This window comes from Coloeus monedula, assembly GCF_965178545.1.
Source record: "Coloeus monedula genome assembly, chromosome: 4".
Lineage (NCBI taxonomy): Eukaryota > Metazoa > Chordata > Aves > Passeriformes > Corvidae > Coloeus > Coloeus monedula.
In genome coordinates this window covers 50,531,155-50,548,635 of record NC_138784.1, presented here as the reverse complement: position 1 = coordinate 50,548,635, position 17,481 = coordinate 50,531,155, and positions in this window count along the sequence as shown.

Here is a 17,481-nt window from a genome sequence, read left to right as displayed (position 1 = left end):
CTGCACAGACACATGTGCACAGGCATGGACACCACTCCAAAGCTGCACAGCTTCACAGGAGAAACACTGGATTCATCATCAACTGTCATCATCTAGCACTGTCCTTCAGTGATACACAAATATTTTGACAGTTTTACCATTCTTTTGGTTTCTCTGTGATTTGAAAGAGTGGTCTGATTCCCAGATTCAAAACCAAAAAATAATTAAAAAAAAAAACAAACCAAACCACACCAAACAAATCCAAAAACACACAAAACAAACAAACCAAACCAACAAAAAAATCCTTAACCAATATTTTTAAAGGGTTTTCATTTCACAGTTCATACGATGTGTATTTCTGGTTGCTAAGGTATACTTCACCCCCTTTCCTGGTCAATAATAAATAGAGGCTCAAGAACAGATCCAGAACATCCAACGCCAAACACTATTAACTCTTTCACAAGATGTCAGTCTCTTAAAATAGAATTAAATACCAGGTTAAAGTTTCAGTCACAATAGAATTAATTCTTCTTTTAAAGCAAAAGAATGTGCAAGAATTTATTGACACCTTATGAAACTTCTTCTGTATATTCAATATAGTTATCTGTTGAATTACTGACCATACATATTCTTCAATGTATGCTGACAGTTATTGTGTACTGAGAACAATTTACAGGCATCTTCACAACATTAAAAGTAATTTAAATGCACTCAAGACTGGTAACAAATGGGTCTGGATAAATTTCTGCACAAAAGCATTTTATGATCTTTAGCAAAGTTCCATCCTAATATTTTTACAGTTTTAGCACCCATATGTTCCACTAATTGACTTTCAATGAAGAATGATTGTTGCCACATATCACAGAGTTCTCAGCACCCTTCCTCTCATCATACGGTATCCATGGTATCATTTATTCCTTATTGGATTAAATACGTTATTCTACAAAGATGAAAACATTGACACAATCGTAAAGCACAACAGTTCGGCAGATACGTGTATCTCTTCAGTCTGTGCACACCTGACTGCACCAGGTTTTCATGTTTTCATTTATAGGTCATGAGAATACTGTAACTGCTGTAATGAAACCACAATCCTGTTTGTGTTCTTTCACAGAAAAATGTCTTGAATCATAGATATTTGAATTTCTCTGTTTTAGACTCTAAAAAATACTAGCCTCTGTTTTCTAGACACTTTTCTTCCCCTTTATTTTCAAAAGACCTCTGTCCCCCCTCTGTCACATTAATAAAATGATACTTTTTCTCAGTAATTAAAAATCAACTTTTAATGCAGCAACTAGTAAGTAATTTCCAAAGACACACACTGGAATTAACAAGATCTAGTATTTAAAAAATAGCAGCCTCAGCTAGGGCCAGTGGAACCTGGTGTAACTCCTGTGCCTGCCACATGCATAAAGCCGGCATGCAAAAAAGTTCATTTTTTCTTCTCATAGAAGAAGTGAAGAAATGTATTTTCTATACTGGGCATCAAATGAAAATCACATTGCTCGCTCTTCTGAGAACTTGAGCCCCTACTTTCTGAGCAGTTGCCCACCTCCTGGCAGTGCTGCCTGTGCCTCTGCTGGCTCCTGCCTAGCCACATGTTTTCTCTGGCCTTTTTCCCCCTCACCTCCCAACTCTCCATGGCTTGTATGTTGTCCCTCTCCTTTCTAAAGCCCTTCATGGCTTCCCACCACTAACCCTTAAAATTTCCTCTGTAATATTTTTACATGGTAAAACTTAGCAATTTCTGATCTAATTTCCAAGCTGTTAAATGTCAACTACAGGTTTTATTACACAGGTATTACCTACCACTTGTTTTACCAGGTGGGTTACAACTCCAGAACAACAATATGCCCTCTCAACATCAGTACTAAGGCTTACAAAAGAAGAAATCAACAATGTAATTGTGAACAATTTTTTGTCAGACTTAGCACTGACAGCATGGCAAAGTTTAAATGATGTTTACCTCTTCTACATTTTCTTCACCATTCCTGGGCAAATTCAAAATCAACACCTGATAGATACTTAAAGTATCATGCTTGATATAGCTTGGCAACTCTGAGATTGTTTCTCCAAAACCAAGTTTCTTAGTTTTCAGACTGAATTATGCAATTTGGTCCTGTTCAACAAGAAATGTAATATCACAGCCATTCTCCTTCCTTCTCTGAAAGGACAAGATCGCAAAAATTATAGTGGCAATATCCATCAAGATTAGACTATTTTAATATAAATATATGTCAAAATGTAATTAGTCAAATTACGTCAAACACACGATTTCAAATTGCATCAAATACATAACGTATCATGTTGGTTTAGGCTGAAATACAAAAGCTGAATAATGGAATAAATCAGCATTTGAATTTACTTAGAAGACAAATTCTGATCAAAGTTGCAAAATACATATCGCATTGTGAGAGAAAAAATAAATTATTCTAATACGATCATCAACCAAACATCAACCTTAAAAGCTGTAGGATTTTTTTTGTAACAATGTAAATACTTATTTACGAAAGTACGCGCCTAGAAAACCTTAACAACTTTCTAGTTATACATAACGATGTATTCCCCAGCCTCAAAACATCACTCTTCAAATGAATTTCCAGTTTTGGACCCAACAGTAAAGAGTATCTCCCACTGGAACAAGGTTGGCACAGGCCCAGTGGAATCTCAGTCATCCTCATAACATCCTGGAGGCAAACTGAAACAAGACTGAGACCAGCAATTTACAGAAATACTTAATATGATGCAATTTGCAGCCGTGTCTGATTCACCACAGAGGTCCAAAGGACCAGCTCACTGAGCAGAGGACTTGCAGTGCGTGCCCCTGTGGACCCTGCAACCACCAATGGGCTGGACCCATCTTAAAACAGAGATACTCCACCACCTATTTCAGTACCTGCTGTCCATACGAAGCTAAAGCTCCTTGGTAAACAAGCAAGTTCTACAGGTAAGCCAAAGCCAGCCTGTGAACATCAAGGAGGGTTCTCTGTGACTCAGAGGGTTGTATGACAGAGATCTGTAGTTTCTCCTTTCACCCCAGAAAGGACATCACACAGCACTGGAAGGGGGGGTGGAGGGAGTGAGCAGGGCAGAAAATCTCCCTTCTGCGTACTGAATGAAGGCGCTGCCTGTCCTTTAAACCTGTCTGTTGTTCCTCAGCCTAACTAATTAGAAAGTCATCTGTTACCTACAGCAAAGCCCTCTGCCACCCAGCAGAAGAGACCTCCACACTCAAGGCATGTAGAGGGTACAGTCCACCATATTCAAAGGAATTGGCTCTGTCCTCAGCAGACAGCCTGACTAACCTGTTTAGTCAAATAAGAAACAAACTGCAGCAAACCCATTTCCAACTACAGATGTGTGATTACTATTTGCAGGAAAAAGAAACAACTAACTAAACGAACAAAAAGTTAAACCTACAATGTTCTTATTCCCTCTCCTCAGCATCCTCTACAATTTTCTAAAAAGACTTAAGATAGTAAAGAGTTTAAAACAATATACTTAATATTTAACTTTATTTTTCTTAGAACAGGAACTGAAATAGTTATATTAAACACAATTCCACACATAACTCATTCCTCAGAGTTCAAATGTTACTTTCTAACACCATCCCAAACTACACTTCGGTGAAGCAATAAACTTCATAGCAACTGTTCATTAAAGAGATTATTTTCAGCTACTTCAGTGATGACAGCATAAGCAAGCTATTAGTGGCACTTTCAAAAACCTCCTTTCTGACATAAAACACGGTCTTGTCCTTAAATGCAAGCCTATCAGAAATGGGATTTAAAAAAAAAAAAGCAGAAAAGCCAAAAGAGATGCAAACCTTGCAACAAAGGATAGATGCCTCTTATAATTTGCAGTGAACATTTTGGAAGATTTTTAGAAGTAGTAAGTTTGATTAAGCTACTGAAAGCCTCAGAAAGGTGAAAAAAGATGATCAGTGCTAAATAATACTAGTGAGACTGGTCCTTGTTTTTATGCTGATCTAGAAGTTTTGAGATTTAAGTTTAAAGCTACTCTTGGAAATTATTACAGTAACTATACTTATTCTGTAAAGGAACAAATGTGGAGGAAAGCCTTCAAACAACTAACAATGAACTATTTTATTGCAATTTTAAGATTAAGAGGTTAGTTTATTACAGCTAAGCTTTTCTGTAATTTCATTGCTAATATGAGGTTTTTCCGGTGCCAGTATTTTGCACATACAATCAGGAAAGGTATCAAGTCAAAACAGGGAACAGGAATCTAAATGACAAGTCTTTCTTCTAACAAGGATTAGTTGAGAGGTATGCTACAGTGGCTGTGGAAAAAAAAATAGACAATTTGCATTACTTCTAGACCTATTAGCTGTCACAAAATTTTAAAAGAGTAGTAAGTTCTGGCGTACAGAAAATTATTCTTTTTCAACAAAGTTGACTGCATTTTTCAGTTTGATTGTGATTTGCATTTTTCTCCAGTCAAAATCATTCCATGGGTACTTTTCAGTGACCTATGTCCTAAATCATTTTCATTTCATATGAGCAAGTGACCTCTTCACAATCCAACCAACAAAGAAAAAAACATGATGACTCCCAGGAGCCATTTATTTTCAGCCACCATCACAATTTAATTTCTCCAAACTAAATCTGGTAAAAATAGAAATGGAACAAAAAAGTACTCCACATTCAAGAAATATTAATTAACCACTCTATCAGAAAGATAAATACCAGCCCTCACATTTCAATGATGAAAAACAAAGAGGTTAAGTGACATTTTCAATGACACATAGCAAAACACTGCCACAACATGGATCACGTCTCAGAAGTTTTCTATTGTTTTCAGCCCACTAGCCTTGAATAACTCCTGTGCATGCAATGCTGAATCAGGTACATTCCTCAGAATACAAAAAGCTTATTCCAGCTCACATAAATCAGTACTAAAAAAAAAAATAAATTATCTTATTCTACAGTAATTTTTTTAAATATATTTAAGTCCAACAACAACTTTTCCAAAAAAATAATGGAGTCTGACAGGAATGTTTCTAAGCAAATACATCTTTATTCTTAAAATGATAGTCCCAACACATTATATTATGGAAAGCATTTAAGAAACGTACAAGCAACAGATGATTACAGAAAAAAAATCCAACCAATAATAAAAAAAAAAAGATAAACACCACCAAATAACAAGTCACTTCAAAAATCTGGAGAACTATTCACCTGACTACTGCAGAAACCCTAGTGCATCTTTGAAAGAGTACCATGTATTTACTGACTGAAATGTCCTGAACTTAGTATATTTCTTTTACTCTTCCTCACACTCAAATGCACTCTAATCTGGTTATTTTACACAAATCTTTACTAAACACTAAGCACCAAAGCATTTAGGTTTTTTCCTCTCTCAGATAATATAAACACTGCACTGTAGCAAAGATCCCGTGACACAATGTAAGAATCGGTCAGGTTAAACTAAAAACAAAGAAATACACAAATATTTATACAATTGATTCTGCTTAAGCTTCCTCGTAAGGTTACTGTTAAACCTGAAAGCCCACACCAACAAGGCCTCACATGAAGCAGTGTATTTCAGGTGTTAGATATTATCAAAATAAATTTGGATGTCTAACTACATGTGTTTTGGAAATACTATATTAGGAATACTCTTTCCTTTCCCTTTACCTTTTACTGATCTATTATCCTGAGTAATTAAATGAATGATTTAAGTATGCAAAAACTCTACAGAATAAAACCGTTTTTTAAGAATTACATTAAAACTGCAGATTACTACAAAACAGGGGTATGTCGAGTCTCTATATTTACATGAACAAATTATTATCAAGAAAAAACTTCTAAAAATACTAATTTGAACGTTTAAAACCATATCCTACTTAAAAGGGTTTAGTGTAGCATTAGAGAAACCAATTTAATAATTAATCATATTTTCTTTACAGTAATATTACTAGCAGTAATGTTTTCCCTTAATGGCTTTAAATTACTTAGCACATGGAAGAAAAAATTTAAAAACTGTCAAAATCTGTTAAAACTTTGTCTCTTCTCCCCCCCCCCCCAAATTAATGTGGGGATATAGACACCATGTGCAACTTCTGAGTCCCACCTTTGTAACAAGATTTCCAAGGGCCTGATCCAAGCCTGTGGAGTCAATGGAGCAATTCGTACTAGTGTCAGTGGAAAAGTTCCCACTCTAGAGTTGAGTTTGGATAGGGGCTTTAATGCACAGAAAAGACCAGGAAAAAAATCCTCTTTGGAAGAGGAACTTCTGTGTTTCTCTCTCGGTAGGACAAGACTTGGTAAAAGTAGAAGCGATTCCCAGGTAGAGGATACAGCCCGTTCCTCCATCTACAGCTCTGCACTCTTTACTAAAAGAGGACAATACCATCAATTCACGGTGATTACTTTTGAGATTATTTTTCCCTGGACAATATACCAGCAGCCCACTTTCTGTCTGGACTATTATCGCAAATTTTAGATGAGCGTTTTCCTGCCAGCCCACAGCCTAAGCTTTGCCCCTCTCGAGTAGCTCCATCCCGGGACCTTACCAGCGCTCACCAGTGTTCTCTGCCAGCGGCTGCGCTGGGACAGGGGCCTGCTGCCTGCCGAACCTGGCACAAGCCGAGCTACGGGAAAATAACAAAACCGCCTCACGGACTGCCTTTACCTTGGCCGTGCAGGCTCCGCCGGGCGGCACAGGGCTTTCCGGCAGGTTACGGGAGGCCAAGAGCGCTGCCGCCTGCGCACCCCGCGCTCGGCGCAGCAGAACGCGAAGCGGAGGCGCCGGCGCTCGCCCTCCCTCCTATGGCTGCCCTGGCACTCCCGATGGCACGGCAGAGTCCAGCCCGCTCCAAAACGGAGGCTGCCGCGGCCGCTCCCCTCTCTTCAAAATCTATCACGCTTCCCAAACTTTCCAAGTCCCACAGCCCTCCTCAACTTCAAAGCCAATTTTAAGGGAAGGCCCCCACGTAACAGGCACGAAGGCCGCCTCCGGAACCCCGCGGCTCCAACACCATTATTTATTAATTCTTGGATTTAGGCATTTTTGTCTTGGGCGAGGGGACAACACTGTTCCCGACGCAGCCCAAAGAGCGCCCGGGGGCATCGCTACCCCACGGGCACCTCGGCGCCCCTGCGCTTCTCCTCCCACGCCAGCGGGGGCGCCCCGGGGCAGCGCGGCGCGGGGCGCCCCGAGGGGGCGGCCGGCAGCGGCCCCTCCGCGCGAGCAGGCAGGCGAAGAGGCGGGGGCTGGGGTGCGCCTCTCCCTCCAGCGGGCAGGCGGGCAGGCAGCACACAAAGGAGAAACGTGACACGTTTCTTCACCCGGGCTGTCTGCTGGGGAGGTCTCGGGGAAAAAGAAGAAAGAAAAAAAAAAAAAAAAAAAAAAAGAGGGAAAAGAAAAAAAAAAAAAACAACAACACACCACCACCCAAACGGGGAGGCAAACGGCGGGCAGTCGAGTTTCCCGCACACGCTCCTTCGGCAGCCTGGCCCCAAGCCCTCCCCGCCTGGCACTTCCCTACCCATGCGGGGAGGCTACAGGTTGTTTGTTTTTAATTACGCGGGGGTGGGGGGTCCGCGGCGCTGCACGGCTCTGAGCGGCAGGAGGGAGGCCCCGCCGACCCGCAGCCGCTGCGAGTTGTTTGGGGGGAGCTTACGGCCGCTCCCGCGGCCGGCCCGGCCCGCCGGACACGGCCCCAACTCTGGCCGGGGCACCGCAGCCTCCCACCGCCGAGCGCGCCCCCGCCCCCCGCTGGCGGTGCGTGTTTGGGAGCGGTGCCATCGGGTGCCGGGAGACCTGACACATGTCACTGCTGCGGCCGCGGCGGCCGCGGCCAAACTTTCCCGCGGCGGCGGCAAGTCAGTGAGCGGCGGCGGAGGGGGGTGGAAGCGGGTGGAAGTAGCAAGTCACACCGGGGAGCGGAGGGAGGAGGGGACGGGTGTGCGGGGCGGGGTGGGGGGGTAGCACTTACCGGGAGGAGACACCGTGCAGGGCGTCCCGGCGAGCTGACACCGAGAGAAAGGGCGAGCGGAGCCGCGCGCAGCCGCGGGCACATGCAGAGTCCCCGCGGGCGGAGCCGCCGCGCGGGCCGGGGGAGCGGGGGCGGGCGGGCGGCGCGGGGCCCTCCGCGGGCGCGGAGCGGCGGCGGAGCCTCGCGCCCTCCCGCCGGCTGGTGTTGCTTGGCGCTGGCGGTGCCGCTCTCCCTCCCCCGGCGTGCGGATCCGCCCGTGTGCGGAGTGTGCCGCCTGTGTGTATGTGTTTTGTTGGGAATGCAAAAAAAAAAAAAGACGAGGGGAAAAAAAAAAAAGAAAACCCCTCCGCCGCACACACCGGGTGCTTTGGAGAGAGGGGAGTGCGAAGGGAGCCCTCCCTCACATGATCGCAGAGTGGCCTGCACAGAAGTGCTAATAACGCGGCGAAGGGTGGGGGGGGAAAGCAGCGGAGGGGGAATGGCAACAAAAAAAAGTGCGGCGGGATGCGCCGGGCCGTGCCCCGCTCCGCCGGCGCCTCCCCCGGCCGGTCCCCGGCGGAGTGGGCGCTGTGGGTCGCGGCGGACGGCAGCTCCACCTGCTATGTAAACAAACCGTCGGGGGAAGTTGTTTGCTAGCGGCGGCTGCCCCTTCCCGCCCCCTCTCCCCTCCCGCCGCCCCGCTCCGCCGGCTCCGTTAGACACAACGAGTTTAGCAGACGGGCGGAAAACAAAGCCGTGTGTTGTGCTGGCAGTGCCGGCCGGCTGCAGCCTGCTGGCAGCCCCCGAGGTGCCGCGGCCCCGCGCGAAGGCAGCCCGGGGAACCCGCGTGGGAGGGGGACGGCGGGGGAGGCCTGGCTGCTGGCAGCAGCTATGTCGAGGAGGCACGCGTGGGCTCAGAAACTTTTCTTCTCCCCGGCCCCGGCATTTGGAGCAAGGTGCAGGACCCCCCAGATGTCCGCCGCAGGGACCGGCCGCTCCCCGCCTGTGTGGTGTAGAACGGCCGCCCGGTCCGGGGGCTGCCGTTCCCCCAGGGAAAAACACTTTTTAAAGTGATTCCTGCGTGGGGTAGGGTGTTGGGGGAGCGGGGAGAGAAATGCTGGTCTTGTCTTCCCTTGTCCCTCCACGGTTCCCAGTAAATCGGCGCTGGGGGTGTGTTTGGGTGGTAGGACTTGCGTGGGCGCGGAAGAAAGCGGACAGCGGTGGCCGAGAGGAACGTGGGATTTGTTATTTCGGAGCCCACCTAATCATCGCGCGGCAGCCCCAGCATTAGCAGGGCTCTCTGTACGCGCTGAGGGCCAGGATCACAAGTGACTGTCACTCAGAATTAACAGTCACCGCATTTCTTAAGCACAATTAAAAATCCCACAAACTTTGCAGCTCGCCGCTACAGGCAAGTGGCAGACCGCCTGCCCGCTGCCGCCGCGCTCCGCGCCGCTCGCTCCCGGGGCCGCCGGCCAGCCCCGGCGGGGGCACTGCCGGCCGCTCGGCACCGGGGGAGATGATGGGGGGGGGGGGGGGGGGGGGGGCAGCGCGGGGCGGAGCCGCCACAACTCCGGCAACTCGGCGGGGCCCCCCGCGGCGGCCCCCGGCCCAGGCCGCCCCCCGCCCCGCCGCGCACCCTTCCGCCCGCCCGCGGCGGCGGGGCCGGGGGCCGGGGCGGCGGCGGGGCCGTTCGGGGCGCGGCGGGCCGGCCGGCAGCCAATGGGGCGCGGCCGGGTTCGCGAGGTGAAAGTTCAGCGCCGGGGCAGAGGCTCGCGGGGCCGTGGTGCTGCCGATGGGTGGCCGTAAAATATATTTATTTGCTACTCGCGGCTCTTTTGTCTCTTTGCCCCTCGTCCCCCCCCTCCTCGCCCCGTCGCTGCACGGGTTACCGGGGCGCTCCCCGCTGCCGCGGAGGGCTACGAGCGCAACGGTTGCGGGGCACACTCGCCGCGCACCCCGCGGAGCCGGGGAACAGAGTTCCCGCGGGCAGCCGCCCTCCACGGCTCTGCGCCCCGCGAGCCACCGGGGCGGGAGGGGAACCGCGCGGGAGCCGCTGCTACGCGCCCCGCCGGCCCGCAAACGAAATCGGGCCGTGCAGGCTCCGGCTGCCGATGGGCTCCACGGGCAGGGACGCGGAGCCCCGCGAGGGCGCAAGCTGCGCGGTCCGGAGACCGCCGGCCCCCCCCTCCCCGCGAGCGGGAAGCGCGCCCCGGGGGAGAGGCAGCTCTCCCGCAGGAGCCGTCTGCGGCAGCGGACAAATCCCGGTGCCGGCGGAAGGCGCCGTGATGCGCACTTTCTGTGGAGGTAGCCCGCGGTACCGAACCGGCGGGACTGCACGGCCCGGCCGCGGACAGCGCCAACTTCGTTGGGCGCCGGGCGGCCGCGGCATCCCCGGCCGGCCGGACGGGAGAGGCGGCGCTTGGCGACCCGCAGGTCCGACCCGGCCGGCCCGGCCCTGCTCTGCTCTGTCCTGTCCTCTTCTACCCTACTCTGCTGTACTCTGCCCCGGGGGCTGCCGCCGTCGGGCCGGCCGCTGTCCGCTCCCGCGAGTGTCTGCAGCGCTCCCAGCCCCCTGCCCGGGCTGCGCTTTGTTCCACGAACCCCTCGTCCCGGTCAGTGTCCTCGCAAGCAGACCCTCTGTCTGGTGGGCACAACGTGCAGGGAAAAACACGACGCTTGGCTGCTAATATTACTCGGCGCGACTTGGCAGTTCCACGCAAAAGTAAAGCTAAACAAACACATACTTTCCCCACTTCCCCCCCCCCACCCCCCCCACCCCCCCCCCCAAGGACGACTACGGTATAGATATAACTCGGCTTTCTAATGAAGAAGGCTGGTGCGTTTTATTTGTTCCTGTTTACGGTTCAAGATTTCATCTGCACAATTGTATTTCTCTCTTGAAAGAAACCGCTTTGAAACCATTTTCCTTTAGTTAATTTAATGTAATTTCTCTGTGCTGCTGGCAGTGTTAGGTGTCTATCAGATTGCTATTTTCTGTTAAGATTATTTAGAAAGCAAACAAGAACACATAGCAGACTCCTCTTCGAACTAGGTGCAGTCCCTTTCCTCCCTGCGTACTGCTGCGAGACACTTGGGAAAGATCAGAAAATGCTGGTTTTAACCGAAGTCAAGTCGAGGAGAATCTGTATTACAACATCAAAGAAAAGGAGACGTTACAAAATTGGTGGAGTTACACCACCATCTGTCGTTAAGCTTCGGGACTACAAAAGTTCAGACGTATAATAAATCTTAATGAGAGATGGCAACTTTCGGTTTTTTCTCTTTCACCTCGAACTCCTGCCGCGTTGGCAGAGTGGGTTTCCCGGCGTTGGATAGTGCCGAGTGATGGGCAGCAGATTGCCGATGCCCTTCAAAGACTTGTCTGTTCCCTGCGCCCTGCCAGGCCAAAGGGTTTCTTCTGGCACCTGATGTTCCCAAGCAGTTGCTCATCAAAACACACAGGCACCAACACTTCACAGTACTTTTTGGCCTCAGGAGGTTGCAGTCATAAAAAAGAAGTCTAATTTAAAAAAAAAAGGAAATAATAATAATAAACCAGCAAAACTAAACCACCCTCACACACTCATTCTCCCCTCCCCCCCCCCCCAAAAAAAAGGAAACAAACAGAAAAAGAAAACCCAAACAAGCAGATCTTTTATGTAACAGTTGTAGAATTCAATTTAGCCCATTTTGTACATCTGTTCTGCAGTGCTGCATTCTGAAAAGGAACATACAGAAAACAGATCTTGGAATAATATCTGTGAAGAAGCTGTGGTGGCCTAATACAATCTCTGATTACTCTTAAAACTTTGAGTTCTATAAACAAATCCTTAACACAAGCATAAAATGATTTTATACTCCCTATTGTAAACATGGCACCTTCTATGTCCTTGTCAGATCTCCCCATCTGGCTTTAGCCCTTTCTAAATTCTTCAGTTAAATGGCTTGAAAATGCCCATTTACTATAGTTACTGAAGAATCATAAAAAGAAGGAGTGTTTTCTTTGGGATTTTCTGAATATTGGTGTTCTCAGAGGCCAGTTGGTACTCATGCAAGCAGGGATCTTCACTGAACTCTACCACAAAACCCATCAAGTTTATCATTATTTTATCATGGTTCCTATTTTAAGACAGGTGTGGTTTAGTCAGTATTGATCCAAATGTGTTGCTGGATGGAATGCTTATCATTAAAGGTTAACTTTCAGGTTGTTTCTGTTTCACTGTGGAAATACACAGAACTTTGACTGCCTTCAGGCTGGCATTTCACAAGTGCTCACAGACCTTACACTGTAGTTAGCACTGGGCATCTCCCGATATAAATCCTGTTTGCCGTCTTTTTCCTAGGCCTAGAGAAACTCAATTTTCTATATCCTACCAGTAGTTGTTGACACTAAGAAGGAAATTCTCACTTTTAGTTTGTGGACATTTCAAAAGAGAGAAATTCATTTCCTCTGAAGCTCTGTATCCTCTTTCCAGGCTATCTCATAAAATGCAGAATTATGCTGCAGGCAATAAACACCTTCAGCATTCCTTTGTCTATTGTGTTCATTGCATGTAACTTAGAAAAAAATATATATATCTTCTCCATAGTCAACTAAGCTCTTTGTATCAACATTAAAAGCTAAGGTTTGTGAATTGGTGAAAAGGTGTTTAACATTCATCTGATTGAAATAAATTTTGTGTCACTTTCTCAGCTTTGAGAAACAATTATGTCATTACAACCAATAGCTGATTTAGGAACATTTGGTAAAAGACTTGTGTCCAAGAATTTGATGGTGATTTCAGTGTTTGCACTGTCTACAGTTTATATATCTGTAATAAATATTAATTTCATTTTTAAGTTGTTGAATAGACATTATAGCAGCAGATAAAAATTTAAAAAATCAAATAATTGAGAGCTTCTGGAGAAAAGAAAAATAAAGCATGGCTTTCAAAGTTGTCTTGCTTGAGTTGGAGCAGATGCTGCCCTGAGCAGCACTGACCGAAACAAGGGATTAGACTGTGTCAGTGCCATTTCATCTTTCTGGATTCTTTTCCTGTTTTGTGCCAAACAGGCCATGCTGACTTTTTGGGTCCTGGTCCCTAACCATTAGTTGTATATGTGCAAGTCTTACTTAGCCAAAGGTGAGGAAAGTTTTAAGACTGCTAAACCTTTTGGTGAGTTTCCAAACTATAACCCAGGGAGCAGTATCACAAACATACATAAACAAGTAGCCGTGTGAGTCTCATGAACAGCTCATAACTTCTGAAAAGTTTGGCATCTGACCTGTAAGGTGGTACTAAGATTTAGGCATGTAAACCTAAGATTGTAACCTTTCAAATCCTTGTTTAGCATCCAGGAGTTAGCATTGATAAGGTGCCAATAAAATTGCTTAGGCTCCTAAGGCACTGTTTCTGAAAATACTCAAAATAACAACTGTCACATTCAGGATGAAGAGTTCGGTGAGTTTCCTCAGCCGAACCAACCTTCTAAAACTGGGCATCTTCTGCACAGCTGAGCATTAAGTTGTAGTTAGATAAAATGCCCAGTTAGTCCTTAGAGCAGCCACTGATCCAAGGCTCCTATTTCCTGGGTAAACATCCCACCTGTTGCACTGCACACCTACTCTTCTGCTGCTCCCACTGGTCTGTGACCCCTGTTCTGCAAAGGGACACTACAGTCCTACTCCAAACCAACCAAAACCAAGGGTTTATGTCACTGGGAGGTGGCCGATAGCTTTAGGTCCAAGGAGGGTCTAGAAGTCAAGTAGAATAGCATCATAATTTAGCTATTATATATATACATATATATAGATAAAGACATTGCAGCAATTCCCCTTTGTTGTCAGTTTCAAACCATTGGTGAGAACACCTGTGGCTTTTATGAAATGGACCATAAAAACACTTGTCTCCAAGCGAGGATTCAGGGTTCTGAATAGCAAAATAGCAGGGCATGAAACCTTGAGAAGGGCAGCAGTTAAGGCACTGTTGTCTTTTCAGCCTTTTCTGCAATTGCTTTCAGCAAGTCAGAGCAGTGACCGCTGTGAATTTCACTCCAAAGTTCCCAACTTCCTCAGCCTGATGCAGAGGCAGCCCAAATGCCATTTTCGAGGTTATGGAGTATACGGGATTGCACATAGGGGTGAGATAAGCCAAAAAGCAAGTTCAACTGCAAAAATGTAGTTCTGACTCTCAAACACTGAGTCTCCACAAGTACCACCCAGGTCTGAAGTCCAACTTTTCTATCTTGCCTCATTTATTTGTATTTTTCCCCTTCATGATTTCCTCAGAGCAAAACAAGACATGCAGAAATTTTTCATTCAGGCCGACAGAAATCTTCCTGACAGGCAGATTTTTGTCTTTTATTTGTTCTGTGGCTTCTACTCTCCTCTTCCAGCTATAGTACTTTCTCACCCCTCAGGAGAAGGTTGTGTAGAAGTGCATCTGCCACAAGCTGTGTATGCTCTGGTGGGAAAGCATCACCTCCAGATGAACTGCTGCAGCCTCACTCAGAACAAACAAGGTGTGTGAGTTGGTAGAGAAGTAGAGGAATAGGTGAGTGGGCTTTGTGTGGTAAAGCAGCAAAAAGTGTTTGATAAACTTGCCCCATTACATTTTCACAGGGCACACATGAGTTGCCCAGGGGCTGTGGTTTAATCCCCCAGAGCAGAAAATCATCTGCTAGAACCTGAATTTTGTGGAAGCAACAGACAAGGTTCTACTTCACGAAAGAAAACAGGATTGATTCTGTTCTCTTCCACCCTAGATGTAATTTTCAACACTGATGTTAAATTATGGCATTGTAATACCAAAAAGAGCATACAGTTATTTTCTAGCTCTTTCTTTTTAAGCCAAAATTACTTACATTTAGGGAAATATATAAGTAACCAAACAACAGTTACAGCTGTGTCAGGACAAAGCTTTCCTTTGGTAACACAGACACACAGACCACATTAAAGAAGCAAAATTCAGTTTCGTTTCATGACATTTACACATCTGCAGCAACATTCTGAGAATTCTAGAAATTTGTCAGTATTTAGGATTAAGGGACAGAGCTGTCTTTTTAAAAACCATTTGTATGTTATACATACAAATTAGCATGTATTAAGTAGTGATCTTTCCACCCACAAGCACTTTTATAGAATTCATGGGTTTGGGAAGTAAATTGAAAGCAGACTGTGGATGTTAACAATATGGTTAGATATAGGACTTCTACACTAGTCAAACACTGAATAAACAAGCCCCTTTTTTAGATTTATTAAAGATGACTTCAGGGACACAAGCTCGGGACACAAGTTCAGGCACATATTTTGAAGGCAATAGAGACTGCCTTGTAGATGTGAATTTCAGAGTTACGTGATTCAGGAGCAGCAAAGTAACTTTATTTTCCAAATTTGCATAAACCTATAATCAAATAAATACTGCTTGTTTCCTAAGCATTCCACTTTTCACTTTCCATCACCAGAAAAAACTGCTTTTTTATTGCTACAGCTACATAACCAACACAGCTAGGAGGAGAATCAGAGAAATTTAGGTTAAGGTACCATCTATACAAGTGGATATCATAGCATTGCACTTTGAATTGTCAGTTATTTTACTCGTTGTTTAAGAAGCAAAGCAGCAGGCAAAGATAAGTGACTCAGAAAAACAGTGCTTTTTAGAACAAATTATTTGCAAGGAGAAGTACCAGAAGTTTAACAATTTCATACGTAGTTGTTAAAAAGAAAATAAGTTTTAGAAGACACAATTTTTATTTGCACAGTCTAATTTTTTGGTGGTAGATACTTTTTCATGATAACAAACTTCAACTACTCTCAAATCCTTCTAGTAGTTCACTGTTACTGATTGAGGTCGAACAACGGACTGTGCTAGCTCCTGTGGTCCATGTTCCTGCACAGGGCTCCAGCTGAAGCTTAATCTAGTATTTGGAAGGTGTGTTGAGGCAGCTGCTTGAACCATATGCGCCTTCCTACCTCAATCCAACCAGTCAGTAGTTTTGTGTGCCTTTGCCGGAATGTTTTGTCCCAGAAATCTGGCAGTGAGTATCTTAGCCATAGGAGAGAGGTCAGCATTTTCTCATCAAAGGAACAATTCTTCCATCCATGAGTGTCCTTTATTTGCCAGATTTTCAGAAGTCACGACTTTAGGAAAGAACTCAGCACCTTTTACAGAAACCAGATTATCAAAGGGTACAGCTGAATGTTGAAAATTTGGTCTTGAAAAGAGCTTAAATGGATGCTGACTTCCTAAAAATCTCTTCCAGCTACACATATAAAATTCTGGCATCCTTTTTTTATTGAAAATCTACCACTGCAGCACCATCCTGCACTACATGGATGCCCAGAAAACCTTTATTTTGGACCTACTCCAAATCCATGTGGAAGAAAGGAAAAGCAGTAAGTGCCCATTTGAAGAATTACCTGTACAGCAGATATGTCTGCATACTTCTTACAGTAATTTATTGAATTTAATATAACAGGTGAACTGGTGCTACTTGCTGTAATAAAGGTTTAAGAGGGATTATTCTAGGAGATAACTGCTAGTTTATTCATGGATTTTAATGGGAGCTGGTCTGGGCCTAATACAAGTATTACCTGAAAGCTTACCCAATGCAAGCATTACTTAAAATCTCCAGAAAGATTTCTGGTTTTGCTGTGACTATGACAAGCTACCTAGAAAGCATATGGGGACAAAAAATTAAAATACAAAAGTACTCAATAAATAGTAACAATAAATCAGTAAGGTATGCTTCTTATATTCTTCATATTGATATTAAATGAAATTCATGTTATAGTAGTCTGTGTACCACAGATTATTTAAAATATGCAACTTTAATATAGAAATGGGAAAATAGTTTGGCATTTCAAAAATATAAAAATAGAACTTCTTTTTTCAAAATTAAGCTTTAACTTCTTTTTGGTCAGGCATGTTTGAAAGGACTTCAAATACTGTGGAAAAGCTTTAAAATAGTAGTTAACTATCAAAGCAACCCTGAACAGCTTCTGCACTGTCCTTAGCTAACACCCTCTACCCACATTGATACCAATGGATATGTAAGCAATTATCCTATGACATTTCAGTACTGAATTAATCCTCATACCAGAACAGAAACACTCATCTTGAATAATATTCAGGTACTGATAGCAAAATAGAAGACCGAATTCAGTATTGTACATCAGTGTCAGGAACCTAAGTGCTGAACAAGTGAAATTGATATTGTTCATTTATTCAACGACTTTGTCTTAGTTGTCCAAAAAGCTGATGGGAATGTATATATATGATTGGATTACTAAAATTAATGTTGTAACCTCCTTAGGAAAAATGTTGAGCAGGTAAGCAGAAGTAAGAACATAATCAAACAACAAAATTGTAGGCACTTCCTTAGCAATTTATTTTATGAATGACACGGAGTCTTTGGGTTTCTTACATTGTTAGATGAGACAGGAGATTCATGTTGATGCTTTGAACCCCTGTAATGTCTTTGAGTTGAGTATAGGGAACGAGACAAACTAACTTTCAAAACTGAACACTTAGTTTGGGCTAATATGTGCTATAACCACCAAGTAGAAGAATGACAAC